The 16,412-nt window shown below is 41.4% G+C and overlaps 1 long non-coding RNA gene across 1 annotated transcript; it reads left to right on the top strand.

Annotated features, from left to right (window-relative positions):
- The first annotated feature begins 2,993 nt into the window (after nucleotides 1-2,993).
- LOC141633361 (uncharacterized) lies at nucleotides 2,994-5,933 on the top strand. The gene is made up of 2 exons (XR_012538134.1): nucleotides 2,994-3,300; nucleotides 3,423-5,933. It is a non-coding gene; the product is annotated as an uncharacterized LOC141633361 (long non-coding RNA).
- Nucleotides 5,934-16,412: the final 10,479 nt, after the last annotated feature.

Genomic DNA, 16,412 nt, shown 5'->3' with positions numbered 1-16,412 from the left:
TGATTGTGATTGTTTGTCTATGGCTCTCGAGATGCGTTCTCGGTTGAGTGGGGTCACTTGCGGGAGTGGCTTCACGCCCTAGTTTCGCCTTCTGTGGAACCCGCCACAGAAGGGATGTGCACATTAATGGACAGGGTTATCGCTCGATATGATGAGCGGGGCTTAGGTGGGAACGGCTGCGGTCCCCCACTGGCAGGGCTGGTCCTGTGGACAGTCGGTGATTGAGATTGTGGTGATTGGAGTGATTGTGCGTGTGTGACGGTTAAGCTGTCTGTTTATCTTATTGTTGATATATATATAAGCTGTGTGATTAGTACTGACCCCGGTTGTTGTTTTGTAAAACCTGCGGTGATCCATTCGGGGATGGTGCGTAGTAATTGAGCAGGTTTGAGTTGAGTACTGGGATAGCTGGGATGTGCCACCGTCTGACGATAGAAGTCTTCCGCTTTAGTCTTATAGTTTTATGACATTTCAGTATTTCAGTAGACAGTTGGTTTTAAAGAACTTGTACCCGTATTTTGGGATTTGGTTTTAGTTGTACTTTTCACTAAAGATTATATTATTTAAGTTGTTTCGTTATTGTTTTATGAGTATCATGCCTCGGGCAACCGAGATGGTAATATCTTCATACCTGAGTGGTCCTGGTAAGGCACTTGGAGTATGGGGGTGTTACACTTCTGCACTAACCTATGCTAAGAAGAAATTTGTGCCAAGAAGACAAGAGCCGAGAGGGCAAGTGCCAAGTGGACAAGTTCCCCGACCAAGCAATAACAACCTCAATCTTGAGAAGACTCAAAAGTGCTTCAATTGTAGACAAGATATACACCCCGGAGTTGGATGCTATAATAAGCCTCTAACTACTTTCATTGCAAGAAGCCCAGACATCGCTACAATAATTGCCCGATAGAATAGCTTCTACTACTCCTTCTCCCACTCAAGCTCCAAAAGCCAAAACTATCTATGTTATGAGTCGAGCCAAAGCCGCCGCTAATCCCGACATCATTACGGGTATGTTCTCAGTTCTTGATCAACCATGCCTAATTCTTTTCGACACCGGCGCATCTTTATCTGTTATATCTTCCAGGTATTTAGAAAAACTAGCCCTTGAGCCTATACCTAGTAAGGATACCCATATATCCATACCATCCGGAGAAATCATTTCATGTTCGTACTCTTTTTCATATGTTCGTATCTTAATTTCGGGAACTCTTTTCCCCGCTAACCTACTTCGTTTTCCCCATGAGGAATTCGATGTAATTTTGGATATGGATTTGTTGTCTAAGTACGATGCAATATTAGAGTATAGAGATCAAAAGATTCACCTCAAGAACCCGCTAGGCACTCGTGTGTCCTATAAAGGAGTCCGTTCCCAAGAAGGTGTGAGGTTGATTTCCGCTTTGAAGTTGATGAGTATGGAGAGGAAAGGATACCAAGTCTTTTTGTGTGTGGTGACTTATACCTCTTCTTCTTTGCCGAAGCTTGAAGAGGTTCCCGTGGTTTGTGAATTCGTCGATGTCTTTCCCGAGGAGTTCCCTGGGATACCCCCCGAGCGTGATGTAGAGTTTTCTATTGACCTTGTGCCCGGAACCGGACCGATTGCTAAAACTACCTACCATATGGCGCCAACCGAACTAAAGGAGTTGAGGAAGCAAATTGATGAGATGATTGAGAATGGATTTATTCAACCTAGTGCCTCCCCTTGGGGTGCTCCCGTTCTCTTTGTGAAGAAGAAAGATGGATCCATGAGATTTTGTATCAACTATCGTGCGCTCAACCGTGTTACTATCAAGAACAGGTACCCTCTACCAAGTATTAAATATTTGTTTGATCAACTCAAAGGTGCTTCTACTTTTTCCAAGATTGATTTGAGATCCGGATATCATCAAATTCCCGTTCGTGATTCCGATATTCCAAAGACCGCCTTTAGCACGAGATATGGACCTTTCGAGTTTAGGGTGATGCCTTTTGGTTTAACCAATGCTCCCGCTAACTTCATGGACCAAATGAACCGAACTTTTTGTGAAGTCTTGGATTAGTTCATTGTGGTTTTCATTGATGATATTATCATCTTTTCTAAGTCCGAAGAGAAACATGCTGATTGGAGGAACATGTAATACGCCGTATTCTTAATATAATTGATAGATTATTTATAAACTTATTAAGATACTTGTTCGGTATTAGAATATACTCCCTCTTATTCTCTATGTTCTTCCACAATTGTTTTTTGGTAGAATTTAGTGGGAGTATGATATGTGGATGTAAATTAAAGTAAGAGAGGCAATGTGGTGTCATAAGATATTGTAACCACAAACGATAGACAAATAAGGAAAGTGGAAGATCTTAGGGAATTTGCCATTTTAAGAAATGTGGAAGATGTTAGAGAATAGAAGGGAGTATATCTTAAGAAGTATATAAATTTGGTAACATTACTAAATTATATTATATATATTTAGAGTAATAATAGTAATGTTTATTCTATATTATATAATAACTAGTTTTCAAGCCCGGCCGTTGGCAGGGTCGTTTTACTACATAGGGTTTTCAGTTCCTATTGTTGGTAAATAATAGCATGTTAATTACGGATGTACCCTTAATCGCATTTGTTGTTACATTCGATACAAATTCGAATTTGGAACATCCGTAATTTTAAAAAGAATTCTACTTTACAATAAAATGATTCTTCTGAACATTAAATGAGGATGAAATTAAAATAATAGAGGTAGATCACATAATCAGCCCAAATTTTTCGTGAACGACTTTTCAATCTAATAATCCTTCTTAACAATAGAAGAGTTAATTTAGTGTATTCATTTAACACATTGTCTCATTAAAGACGGGTATATTCATTTCAAATTAAGACGGATGATGTCTTATAAATAGGCCAAAAGTAAAATATTTGTCTCATATAAATGTAATACGTACATATCCGACTTAAATAAGACGAAACCTATTCAACCATTGTACTTTATCACAATGGAGTTTGTTTGTATGAGTCCAAAGGCACGTGTCAATTTAGCTTTTCATATTAACTTTTGTTGTAATTTTTTTAGTTATCCCCAAATTTTCCGTTTCAAGTTTTTTCAATTCCAGATGAATGGATCTAGCTCCTAATTTCTCATTCCCTCCTTTAGATCCTTCTTGACAACCAACAAATCTGCCACCCTAATCTTATCTGTCGACTTTTGGCACACCATCACAAGGCCGCAGCCAAAGCAACTCATTTTACCTGTACTCGAGAGTCGAGATCAATCAGATCTGAAGTTATTTGTGCTGAATCTCAGCTGAGTGACCATTTGCCGGGTATAGTCGAACTTCTAAATAAATTGTCGACTTTATTAGTATCTTTATATGATCAAGCAATAATTTTTTCCTAATATTAAAGAAGCAGCTTCGTTTTGTGTGACTTTAGTAATGATTCGCAGACTAATCATAACGAAAATCGGGGCCTTTGTTTCTTCAAGGTTTGTCTTTCATCTGTTTTACTTTTATTTGTTGTTGTTTATGTAGTTTACATGCATGTAGAAAATGTTGCTTTTGTTTATACATGTTAGCATCATATTTTTCAAATCCAATTGCGAGCTATAGTTTTGGTTGCATATCGCAAAATTGGTATTGTGAAAGAACTAATTTTCATGTCGTTACTGATCAACCCAGTACTGTTGCTGTTATATTTATTACAGTCCATATTAGCTCAGTATTTCATTTAGCACAAACAACATAATTTAATGGTAATTTCTAGTAATTTAGACTGTATACATGTACGATATGATTAGAAGTGTGAACTGCGAAAATTCACACTGACTTTATTCTAACCTTGTTTGGTTATATAGTAAAAATATCTTTTGTACTCACCAACCGTTGAGTTTCCTAATCGGGTTGTATGACAGGTAGATTTGAAAAAACTACATTGAAAACAATATTCTTTGTGTGTACATTGTATTACTGTTTTGAATCGTCTATGAAAAACTTTAGTCCTTCTGGGGATGTTGTCCTTGATGCAGCTACATATACCTGTCCATGGCTATATGTCGGGCTTGGCAAGTATACCCCTACATATGTCAGTGATTGACCTTGGCTCTTGTTTATTATCATTGCATAACATTGCCGTTGTGGATATTGGCGTCTTTTTAGCACGAATGGTATTTTTGTGTCTGTTGTCGTCATCACTATTCTTGGAATAAGCACCTTGTTTATCTTTGCTTTAACTATAAAGTTGCCTAATTGAGTAATAATTAGCCGTGTGCCGTTAATTACACAACCCCTTGGACGGGTTTATGTTTCTGAGTAACATCACGGGAAATCCTTTCTTTAATTTCAACTCATGGGGAGGTAGGCCCTGCAAGTTTAGGTTATTTAAATACTCGGTAGGGTACTCCGTGTATTATTCTCAGTTGATGATGTGCACAATTTGTCAAAACTTCTATAACATTTCTCCTCACTTTGTATAAGGCTGGCCATATATGTGTTTATCTTGTCAGCCATGTCGTTTAGAGGGGTGAGTATTGCACTTTCCTTTAGATACGTTTTGTTGAAATGCTCTTGTTGAAAATCTGGGTAAATTCTTTCAACAACTGTTTCAATACTTAACGGTCTGTTGCTTCCGGTATACTCTCTTGGTATCTCAATCCATGTAGGCTCTGTTTCGTTCTCTTTTGCTTTAGTCTCTATCCGTCCGTCTCCCATAGCTAACAACTAGTTATTGGAAGCCCTGTTTCTTTCCTGCTTATGCGGATTGTTGTCTGTTTCTAATACCCTCATGCTTTTTGATAGTGTGAAGACTTGACACTCATTCTATATATGTGACCTGTTGATCGATGCTTGAATAATATCTTGCCTCTTACCCTTAGTAATTATAGGCAGCACTTGTCTGAAGTCTCGCCCAAGTAGGACGACCTTACCACCGAACAATTTAGTTCTGGCTTCTGGATCTTCTAACGCTAGCACATCTCTCATTGTTCGGTCAAGTGCTTCAAATGCGAACCTGTGGTCCATTGGTGCTTCGTCCCATATAATTAGGGATGTTTGTCGTAACAGTTCCGCTAATTGGCTCTTTTGTGAAATGTTGCACATAGAGTTCTCTGATAACTCTATTGGTATCTGAAACAAGCTCTAAGTTGTACGTCCTCCTGGAAGTAATAATGCCGCGATCCCTGACAGGATATTAAAATTTCAAGATGGTGGTATTAAGCGAAAGTTCTTATATTACCTGATGATGCTACGTTGAGAATAATAGCGAAAGTTCTTGATGTGTGTATTTTATATAAGGTTTTTACCTCATTTTTACACTCATTTATGTGTTATTTACGTGGCAACAAGCTACAAATGCCCCCGAATAGTCTACTTTGGTTTGTCTTACGTAAATTGCAGGTACGGACCAGGAAGTAGCAAAATCGAGCCTAAACTTGTCCCATTCACATGCATTTTGGAGAATAAGGAATCGATGCCCGGAATCCATCACTTGGAGATGCGTGAAGTGACCTCGAAAGGTGCCAAGGAGTCCATACGTGCTAATATAGCTAGATCGACCAGTTTTGCTACACTATTTGGTCGATCAAATGCTTTATCCATTAAAGAATCACTCGATCGAGCTGTTCTGTTACTCGATCGAAATGGCTGATATAAGGAGTACTCGATCGAACTCCACTTCTCTTCGATCGAGAGGATTTTCAAGGTTTGTCCTCGATCGAGTGGTTTTATTTCACTCGATTGAGAGACTTTGTGTTCAATGCGTGTTTTAGCCTATTTTCGAGTTGGGCTTTGTAATTTAGATATAAGTTAGGTTAGTAGTACGAGAGACGACCACTTCTTCTTCTCCTCTCTTCACTTCGATACTCTCTTCCTACTCTCTATACTTTGCTCTTGAACCCTAATTTTGATGACTTGTAATCGGTACTATTGCTCTTTTAATCTTAATCTTTATTGATTATTGTTTCTATTGTTCCGTTCTCTTTATTTCTTATTTGTTGTTATTAATCTCTCTTTACTCTTATCATCATGCTTAATCTTTATTGCTCATGTAATATTGTTGCTAGTTCAATGATAATGCGTAGCTAATTCCCCTTTGCTAAGACACATGGGAGCCATGATTTTAAGGGAATTGTGAAATAAGCAATTAGGTTTAATGCGAATTTGATCTACGTTGTTAATTATTATTTTTAACTGTCCTTGTCTAATTGAATCGACGCAATTAGTTAATAAATCACGGTAAGACTTGACCTAGATCGGAAGATTGGAAAGGGTAAGACCTGTAGCGAACTATAAGGCACTTTAGTGAGGGCAGAAGCTAAGCTATTAGTGTTTTAGGGCGAATTGAGACAGGAAGGAGATATTCATTGCCCCATCGATTACACTTGCATTGACCTGAGACCTTAGATTGCATTACTAGAGAATCATGGTGAACCGACTGTCTTAACAGCTTTCTCTCTACTTGTTTACTCTTTATCTATTTGCTCTCTTTCTCTCTTTTTGACCTTATTAGTTTAGAACAAACAATAAAACCCCTAAAGAACTGGTTACCTCGACAGACTTAGTTAAACCAACACTTTCCCATCTCCCTGTGGAGATCGACCCTACTTGCCACTGACTTCTGTTAGTAGTAATAGGTGTTTATTTTTGGTACCTGACGACGGTATCAAATTTTGGCGCCGTTGCCGGGGAGATGGCGTAATTTTGTTACTTTTATTAAGTCTGTCCCTCGTCTCAAGGAATTTATTCCTTGAGATTGATCTCATATTTTTGCAAGTTCTTAATTAGTTTTGCAGGACATCTGTTCTAGAAGAGAACATTGTCGTACCTATTCTGCTATAAACTATATCTGCTAGGATGTCGAATATCGCCAGTCATTCAGAGCCTACGGTGGATTCTCTTCCTAAAGGTTTCTTGTTACCCACTACTGATTTGGGGACCTTTGGAATCCACCCATCTTATATTTAGCTGGTTGAGAGAAATCTCTTCAGGGGGGTACCTAGAGAAGATCCTTGCAAACATATAGAGCTCTTTACAAAATATTGCTCCACCATTCCTCTAGCTGCTAGGATGACGCAGGATAGGGTTAAGGGAGTTCTTTTCCCTTTTTCTTTGACAAATAATGCCCGGGAGTGGTTGAGAGATTTAGACAGGGAGGCTGCCAGTGTTAATGACTGGAGTTCCCTTGCTCTAGCATTTTACATACGATATTTCCCACCACAGCGTACTAATGCATTGAGAGCTCAAATTACTGCATTTGAGCAATTACCTACTGAAGATTTGAATGGGGCTTGGACTAGATTCAAGAGGCTCGTCCGATCTGTACCTCATCATGGCTTTAAGCATCGGTTCTTATGTACCCAATTTTACTATCGGTTATATCCGGCCTAGAGAGCTATTCTTGATAATGTAGCCAAGGGGAGATTCCAGAAAAATGTAGAGGATGATCAAGGATGGCATCTTATTAAAGAAATGGCCATCCACGTTGCCGAATATGGAAATCCCAGAGAAAGTAGGTATGTAAATGAGTTGATAGTAGCTGAGGTGGAAAGTCCTAGTGGAAGGTTAGGCAGTCCGGAGATTATACAAACTACGGGAGTGCATGAACAAGTTTGTGCTATCATTGAGCATGAGGTGGTTTGCGGTAGATGGGGCACGGAGGGTCATGACCCTATTACTTGTATGGCGGATGTAGAGCGCGTCCGTGCTTATCAAAAGTTCAAGCAAGGAGTTCAATTCTTTAAGCTATATGAATATTTGACATCAACAAGTACTTATATCCTTTCTGAACCAATACCTCAACCGATTGATTCATCTTTTACAAATGGAGAACTTGCAGAATTGAAGTCCCTAGTGCTGAACTTGACATTACAGCTCAGGCAGAGGACCGACAAAAGTGATAATGCTATAGTAGAACTGCAAGATCAAGTGGCGCGTCTTTCGCTCGCGCAAGATCAAGAGAATAAATCACCCCCATGTGACCCGATCAATGCAATTAATCTCCGAAGCGGTCTTACTTATGATGGACCGAAAATGCCGGAAGACGGGGATGTGACAACTGATGATACCCCGGATAACGATTTGGAGGAGTTAATTGACGATATCCCTGCTGAATATCATCCTGGAGCTCGATCAAGTAATATCTTAACTCGATCGAGTAATTTAAACTTCACCAGTATTCGATCGAATACAATACCTGCTCGATCGAGAAGTGCCCCATTTAAAGGATTCAATCGAGGAGTTAATTCTTCTCGATCGAGTAACTTGGCAGAAAATGTTGTTCGATCGAGTGATTCTGGGACTCGATCGAAAGATGCTGAAATTAAAGAACTTGAACGAGAGGTGAACATTCCTTGATCGAGTGATTTTTCTGATGAAACTGTTCGATCGAGTGACAAAAATGCTCGATCGACCACCAGTGCCCCCAGTGCCAGCGGAACTTAAACTTCAAGGTCTAATTCCGCCACCATGTCATCTTCCTGTAATACCCGCCCTTTTAGGGACCCTTTGACTATCATTGACCGACCTTGGGAGCGGAAGTAGTCTTAGGAAAGTAGGCCAAAACCTGTTTGAGCTGCGTGTTAAGAGTGGTACTCGATAGAGTAGAGGATACTCGATCGAGTAGCATGGGTACTCGATCGAGTAGGGGGCCACTCGATCGAGTAGGTGGGTACTCGATCGAGTGCCGGGTTTTCACGAGGGTTTTGTATCGCGTTTTGTTAAATCCGCAAATCACTTCCGCCACTTTCCTCCTATCCTTGCCGCTCTTTCCTTCCCTTCACCTCAAAACCTCCATGGAAGCCTTTTGAAGATTCTTGTGCTCGAGGAGAGCGTCTATTGAGTCGGGTAGCGGTCTTTTCTTGCCGAGTTTCTCCCTAATAGGTATGTCATAATCATCATCCGTGCCTTTGTCTCTATAGTTAGGGTTTGCTTGTTAGTAATAGATGTTTGTATGGTGGTTATAGGCTTTTCTTGGTCATTCGGATATGTTTCGCTTCGGCGTGGATTGATTGCGGTTGCTTAAAGGTAGGTTTGCCTACTCGGTTTACGTAGATGGTCTAGTGTGTGTGGTCGTTGTGGTAGTATTGTGGTTGTTTGATATAGTAATTGTGTGTGTTGTGATTGTGGTTGTGATGGCTGTTGATGGTTCTCGAGATGCGTTCTCTACCGAGTGGGGTCACTTGCGGGAGTGACTTCACGCCCTAGTTTCGCCCTTCGTGGAACCCGCCACTGAAGGGGATGTGCACATTAATGGGGGACAGGTTATCGCTCAAAGATGATGAGCGGGGCTTAGGTGGGAACGGTGCGGTCCCCCATGGCGGCAGTGGTCGGGTCCAGTGGACGATCGATGCGATGTGTTTGGTTGGATTATTGTGATTGCGGTTGGGTCCGATATCATTGTTGTGTTGTTGATTGTAGTTGCCATTGTCTTATCTTGTCTCAGTACTGACCTTGTGTGGTTGTTTGTTTCTTATGTGTTTGCCGTGATCCCTTATGGTGAGCAAATCGGTCTTAAGCAGGTGTTGATGTCGTGGATAGGTGAGTCCGGGGTGGGATGAGTCTTCACGAGATTTGTTTATAGTAGCGAGTAGCTTCCGAGTTGTACCTTTTACATCGTTTGTTGTTTAAACCGCTTGTAATATAACTTAATAGTTCTTTTATTGACGTTTGATAATTACTTTCCTCGGGCAACCGAGATGGTAACGCCCTTATATGCTCAGGAAGGCCTAGTTAAGGCTCCTATGGATATGGGGGTGTTACAAAGTGGTATCAGAGCGACGATTTTGGAACCTGTAACAAATGAACATAATGAACGTAGAGAGTTTAATAAAATGAACCTGGTGTATGTGTAATGGGAGCCCCGGCTGATGCTAGATTTTGGGTGAGTAGGCGCCCTCATTTCAAAATCTTGGCCCCATGACGCTTAAGCCAGTCACATGGGATGGGAATGTGGAGTCCGTGTGTCTATGAGTGCTATGTATGTTAATTGTGTTTGAGCTACCTCCTGGTTAAGTTTTTGTTAGAATTAATAGAGGTGTGATAGTAATGTTTGGGCCGATTATGGTAATTATTGATAAGATTATTAAAGCTCGTTGGATGAGTAGTGAGCTTATATGATGGTTATGAGATATGTGACGAAAACTTATGTAGCTGCTATGATGGTAATTATAGTATAGTGAGTTATAATTCGAGACATAGCATATGGTAATGCGTTATTGCCTTATAGGATGGTCGAAATCTTTCCACTGCGTAATATTTGATTCGTGCAAGGTGAATTGCTTATGATAGAATGTAAGACATGATCGAATAAGTTGTTTAAAAGTATGCATTTATGCGAGAAGTGATAGATTCATTTATTATGAAAATTATGCAATTACATGACAAATGAAAGAATGAACTAATGTTAATTTAAATGTTTCAATTTAGTAGTAATATATAAAGTAAGCTTAAATGTAATACGATGACGTGATTATGTTTACGGAAGGTTCGGTAGCAGGTAAACCGAGTAGGGTAATGGGTGTAGTGTACGTGGAATAAACTTCATTTGTTTGGTAATATGGTAGGCTTTGTTAGTAATAGTAATGCGTGAATGAACTTGATAATGAGTGCCGAATTCCGAACTTAGTTGGAATCGACACGCGGTGTTGTTTTTGCAGGAAACTTCAAGTTACTTTGTACTTATGATCGAGTACTTAACTATACTCGACCGAGTGCGAGTGCTTACTTGACCGAGTAGACCTCACTCGATCTAATTAGGAAGCTATGATGTCGGGATGTGGGAAAATTCTGCAGATTTACTCGAGGATTTAGCTCCTACTCGATCGAGTAGGGTGGTACTCGATCGAGTACCCTGGCACTCGATCGAGTAGGTTATCATAAGATAATTCCTACGGGTTTTCTTAAAACCCTTCATCTTTCTATTTCTTCCTCTTATTCCTCTATATTTCGACACACCTACACCTAAATCACTCTCAAATTCCTTATTCCCTCTCAAATCCTTTCATTCTCTTGGGTTAGTATTGAATCTTTGGGGTTGATTTCTTAGCTTAATTTCGTTTCTCCACTTTGTTCATCAATCAAGGTATGCTATTCTTCCTAATGTACATGGTTTATTGCTTTGAATGTGCTAGGAAAGCAAAACAATCTGAAATTTTCAATTATAATGACCAATTTGGTGCTTTTAATTGTTGAAACATGATTCACATGCCTTCTTTCCATGTTTGTTGATGGTTAATTGCTGTAAATTAGATTAGAAATTGCAAAGATTGAACCCGAAATTTCTAGGGTTTCCAAAATTGAAATCGATTTTTGGTTGTTTTACAATGATTAGATGGAAGAATTGAGCCTTAAGTATTGTTTATATCATGTTGGAGGATAGATTTTGATGATTTTACCCTTAGAAAGTTGCCTTAAAACTCCGTCTTAAAAGTGCCTTAAATGGAAATTCGGGATTTATAATTGAAAAATTGATGTTGTAATTGACAGTATAAGCATGAGTTGAACTTCATTATGCTAATAGAATCGATGAGTGATGAATATATGCCGAAATTTTCACAGCTGTAAAGACCGTCTGAAAATTCTAGTTGAGTTGTTGAACATAATATGAAAGTGATGATGATATACCATAAATTATTCTTTCTCTTGAATTAGTAACATGTAATTAGCAATGTAAATGGAACGACCTTTAGAAGCATGCTAGGATATTCGAATTGCTGAGAATATGTGTTCACATGCCAAATTTTCATAGTTGCGGTTTATAAGTGGCTACAAACTGAGACTACATGTTAAAATTGAGGAAACCATTAATGAAATGCGTGTACCTAGCTGAGCATCTAAGTTTAATGGCATGATTTATGTGTTTCAAATATTGAACTGGTTGATGAGTTAGGGAACTTGCTAAGTATATAGAACTCAAATTGTATGAAGTATATGCCTACATGTTTTATACAAATTGTTTGACCTTATACCTAAAGCAGATGCCAAGATCGAACCTTGGAACCCGCCAAAGCAAACGAGGGAGGGGTAATCCACCTAAGTTAGGGGAAGGAAGTGGGCTGTGGTACCGCGGTCCCCGAATACCCCTACGATTGTTTTTGTTGACTTCAAGCAAAGGGAGCGTTTTGTAGCCTTACAAAAACGCAAATTGAGACCTACAAAGTGTATAGACACCAGTGTATTAGAGGAGTTGGAGATAGAGACGGATGTCCGTCACATATTCGAGACCTTGGGTTTTACGGGTTTGTATAGGCTGAGGAAGCATACTTACCCTTTTCTTACCTTGGAGTTCATGAGCTCTTTTAACTACGACCCAAAGTGGGTCGATTGTCGAGTTTAGATTGATGAATACCGAGTTTTCTCTTGACTATGGACTGTTTGCCTCTCACCTTGGGTTGGCAAGCCTCCCAAGGACTCCTTTATCGACATTCCGGTGAGTGCGGCGTCGCCCGCCTAATGCCTTGCTTGACCGGGAAACAAGCTCCCACCTCGAGCAACATGCCGATTAATGATGTTCAAAGATATTACCTCGAGGGTCTTCCTCCGTTCTCTCTCGAACCTCCCTCTATGACCGAAAGGATATCGTAAATTGAATAACCATGAGGTTTTGCTTTTGATGTCGTACCTCAACCCGGAGCGGGCCAGGAAAGTGGTCTTTAATGCTCCTTCTATAGTTTTGTCTTTGCCCTTGCCTTGATGGCTTCTTCCTCTTCCCGTTACACGAGTTGTGGTGCTATTGCCACTCGGTTAGTGAAAAGCTAACCTCCTTTGAGGCTTCTTCGGCGTACGTGCCTCTAGCTACCCCTGTGCCTACCATGGATCGTGAATACTATCTCGACCTGAAATGGTTGAGGACCTTGGTCGACGGGCGCCTAGCATGGAGGGTGCATGGGATGAGTTGGATGAAGATTCCGCTCTCGAGCACCTCCCACCCACGGAGCCCTTCGGAGACGACAAGAGGACGGTGGACTCCGATGATGAGGAGGAGGAGGATGATGACGGACCCCGCCTTGCCTACAGACCTATCTCATCGACGGTACCATCCTTGAGGAGATGCCGGAGCCGACGAAGGGCGAGAATGCGGGAGTTCGGGGCGAGAGAGAGGCCTAGAGTGGTGAGGGGACCCCGTCGAGTGAGAGAGAGGGCCTCGGAGACTAGGCCACGGCCCCAAGAGCACAGCAGCAGCGAGCCATATTTTCCATGCTACCCTTACCTCGACACCGGAGACGCGATCCGATTACCAGCGGAGAGAGTGTCATCTACCTTGACACTCCGGAACATGCACGAGATGGCCTACGCTCAGGGATAGGGACCGAGGGACCGCATCCGGTGTGGTGGAGTGGAGTTGGGGACTACACGGGGGTTTTCCATTCCTACGGGGTGGATCAGTCGACGTGGGGGGCACCTCAGTCCTTCCCTTACGGTGGCTTGACCCCATGGTACGTGGGCCCGGGAGCGGGAGCAGGAGGTGATGCGGGAGTGGGTTCGTCAAAAAGTGCGGGCATGGCGAGGAGGTGGTGGTGGTAATGATGAGGTGATGTTTGAGCAAAGCAGCAGCAGCAGCAGCAGGAGTGATACTCCTTGTTTTTATCTTCGTTCATGATTGTTAGTAGTAGTTGTTGTTGGTAGCGTGGTTAGACTTTCGGTTGTTTTAGTTGAAACTTTATTCATGAACTTGTATCGTTAGGCCATAAGGCCGGAGTTGCTACCTTAACCATTTGCAGGATAATTGAGAGTCGGGGCATCATCCCGACTCAATTTATGTGACAGTCAGGTTTATATATGTTGGTTTATGACGGGTTATGTAAGGTACTTGACTGCGGTACTCGATGAGTACCCCACACTCTATCGAGTAGCTGCAGGAAAGGAAGAAAGGAAACATTCTGATCTCGGGCTACTCGATCGAGTGCCAAGACACTCGATCGAGTAGCATGGCACTCGATCGAGTATCGCTGCATACTCGATCGAGTAGCACTGTTACAGGAGGTTTTTGGAAATTAAAAATGTTCAATTGTTTTATATTTGCGAGTTTAATGTTTAAAGTAGTTGTGAGTACGTAGTAACACCTTTGAACCGTTAATTTCATATGTTACAAGTCATGATTGAAGTTTTATAAGCATATTTGTTACAATTAGTAAGGCGGTCATAATTTCTTGTTACTTTAATATTGCATACGCCCCATTACGATTTATTTGTCGGAATTGTAACTCTGCCTATATTTGTGCATATCATTTTAACGTGTGTTGTCAATGTAACTAGTTGTTAGGTGACTTGAGCACGATTTCTAATTTAACGAGTATGTAGTTAGCGAGTAATGTCCACAACAAATAGTATGGTTTCCTTTGATGTTAAGATACAAATAATAGGTAATACGCGTTGATATTTGGGTGGTGAACTTCGGGGACGAAGTTCCTTTTAGAGGGGAAGAGTAATGTCGCGAAATAAAAAGGTCGTTTTTGAATAATGTTTTGCTTGTTTATAATGTTGTTGGTATTATGTTTTGCTTTAATTACAAAAATTTCTGAGATATAAATTTCTGAGATATAACGAATTACTTTAGTTATTTAAAGTGAAGGGGTTGCATGTTTCAAGAGACGGTCATGAAAAAAAAATAGTTATAGTGTGATAAATCGTACTCGAATCACGTTGCCAAGTAACATGGTGGCGTTGGTTGTACCATATGATAATTGATATGAGACATGTTCTAGATCGATAGTTTGATAGTCGATGATCTTTGTATGTCGATACCGTATGTCGGGTGATCGTAGGTGGTGATTCGCATGGCGAGTTTGATGTTTCATAGGTATATAGAGTAACGGTTAACGGTAATAGTGTTTGCATGATAGTAGTAAAAGTCATTAGATATAAGTATAGACGGTGATGATGATGACATGGGGGAGAATGGTGTTTCCGAGGAGTAATGGGTTGAGCGGGAAGATGAGTGAGGACGTGTTGTTCTCGTGTCTCGAGCGGGATATGGGTGAGGTGAACTTCGGGGACGAAGTTCTTTTTAAGGGGGGAGATCGTAATACCCGCCCTTTTAGGGACCCTTTGACTATCATTGACCGACCTTGGGAGCGGAAGTAGTCTTAGGAAAGTAGGCCAAAACCTGTTTGAGCTGCGTGTTAAGAGTGGTACTCGATAGAGTAGAGGCTACTCGATCGAGTAGCTAGGGTACTCGATCGAGTAGGGGGCCACTCGATCGAGTAGGTTGGGTACTCGATCGAGTGCCGGGTTTTCAGCGAGGGTTTTGTATCGCGTTTTGTTAAATCCGCAAATCACTTCCGCCACTTTCCTCCTATCCTTCGCCGCCTCTTTCCTTCCCCTTCACCTCAAAACCTCCATGGAAGCCTTTTGAAGATTCTTGTGCTCGAGGAGAGCGTCTCTTGAGTCGGGTAGCGGTCTTTTGCTGAGTTTCTCCCTAATAGGTATGTCATAATCATCATCCGTGCCTTTGTCTCTATAGTTAGGGTTTTCTTGTTAGTAATAGATGTTTGTATGGTGGTTATAGGCTTTGCTTGGTCGCTGGATATGTTGTCTGTCGGCGTGGATTGATTGCGGTTGCTTAAAGGTAGGTTCGCCTACTCAGTTTCTGTAGATGGTCTAGTGTGTCGGTCGTTGTGGTAGTATTGTGGTTGTTTGATATAGTAATTGTGTGTGTTGTGATTGTGGTTGTGATGGCTGTTGATGGTTCTCGAGATGCGTTCTACCGAGTGGGGTCACTTGCGGGAGTGACTTCACGCCCTAGTTTCGCCCTTCGTGGAACCCGCCACGGGAAGGGATGTGCACATTAATGGGATAGGGTTATCGCTCGTATGATGAGCGGGGCTTAGGTGGGAACGGTTGCGGTCCCCCACCGCGTGGTCAGTCCAGTGGACGATCGATGATGAGTTTGGTTGGATTATTGTGATTGCGGTTGGGTCCGATATCATTGTTGTGTTGTTGATTGTAGTTGCCATTGTCTTATCTTGTCTCGTCATCGACCTTGTGTGGTTGTTTGTTTGTTATGTGTCCGCCGTGATCCCTTATGGTGAGCGATCGGTCTTAGGGTGTTGATGTCGTGGATAGCCGGAGTCCAAAGGGATGAGTCTTCACGAGATTTGTTTATAGTAGCGAGTAGCTTCCGAGTTGTACCTTTTACATCCTTTGTTGTTTAAACCGCTTGTAATATAACTTAATAGTTCTTTTATTGACGTTTGATAATTACTTTCCTCGGGCAACCGAGATGGTAACGCCCTTATATGCTCAGGAAGGCCTAGTTAAGGCTCCTATGGATATGGGGGTGTTACACTTCCCCTGCTGTGGAGGTGTCACGTTCCGATAAAGGAAAAGAGAAGGTCGCGGGCCCGCTTATTGCTACCAGGGTTCCTTATCCGGGACGTCTGAAAGATGCTAAGTTCGAGCGACAGTATGGTAAGTTTGTGGATGTGGTCAAGAATCTTCAGGTAACC

This window comes from Silene latifolia, chromosome Y (genome assembly GCF_048544455.1).
Source record: "Silene latifolia isolate original U9 population chromosome Y, ASM4854445v1, whole genome shotgun sequence".
NCBI lineage: Eukaryota > Viridiplantae > Streptophyta > Magnoliopsida > Caryophyllales > Caryophyllaceae > Silene > Silene latifolia.
This window is presented reverse-complemented; position numbering and strand designations above follow the sequence as displayed.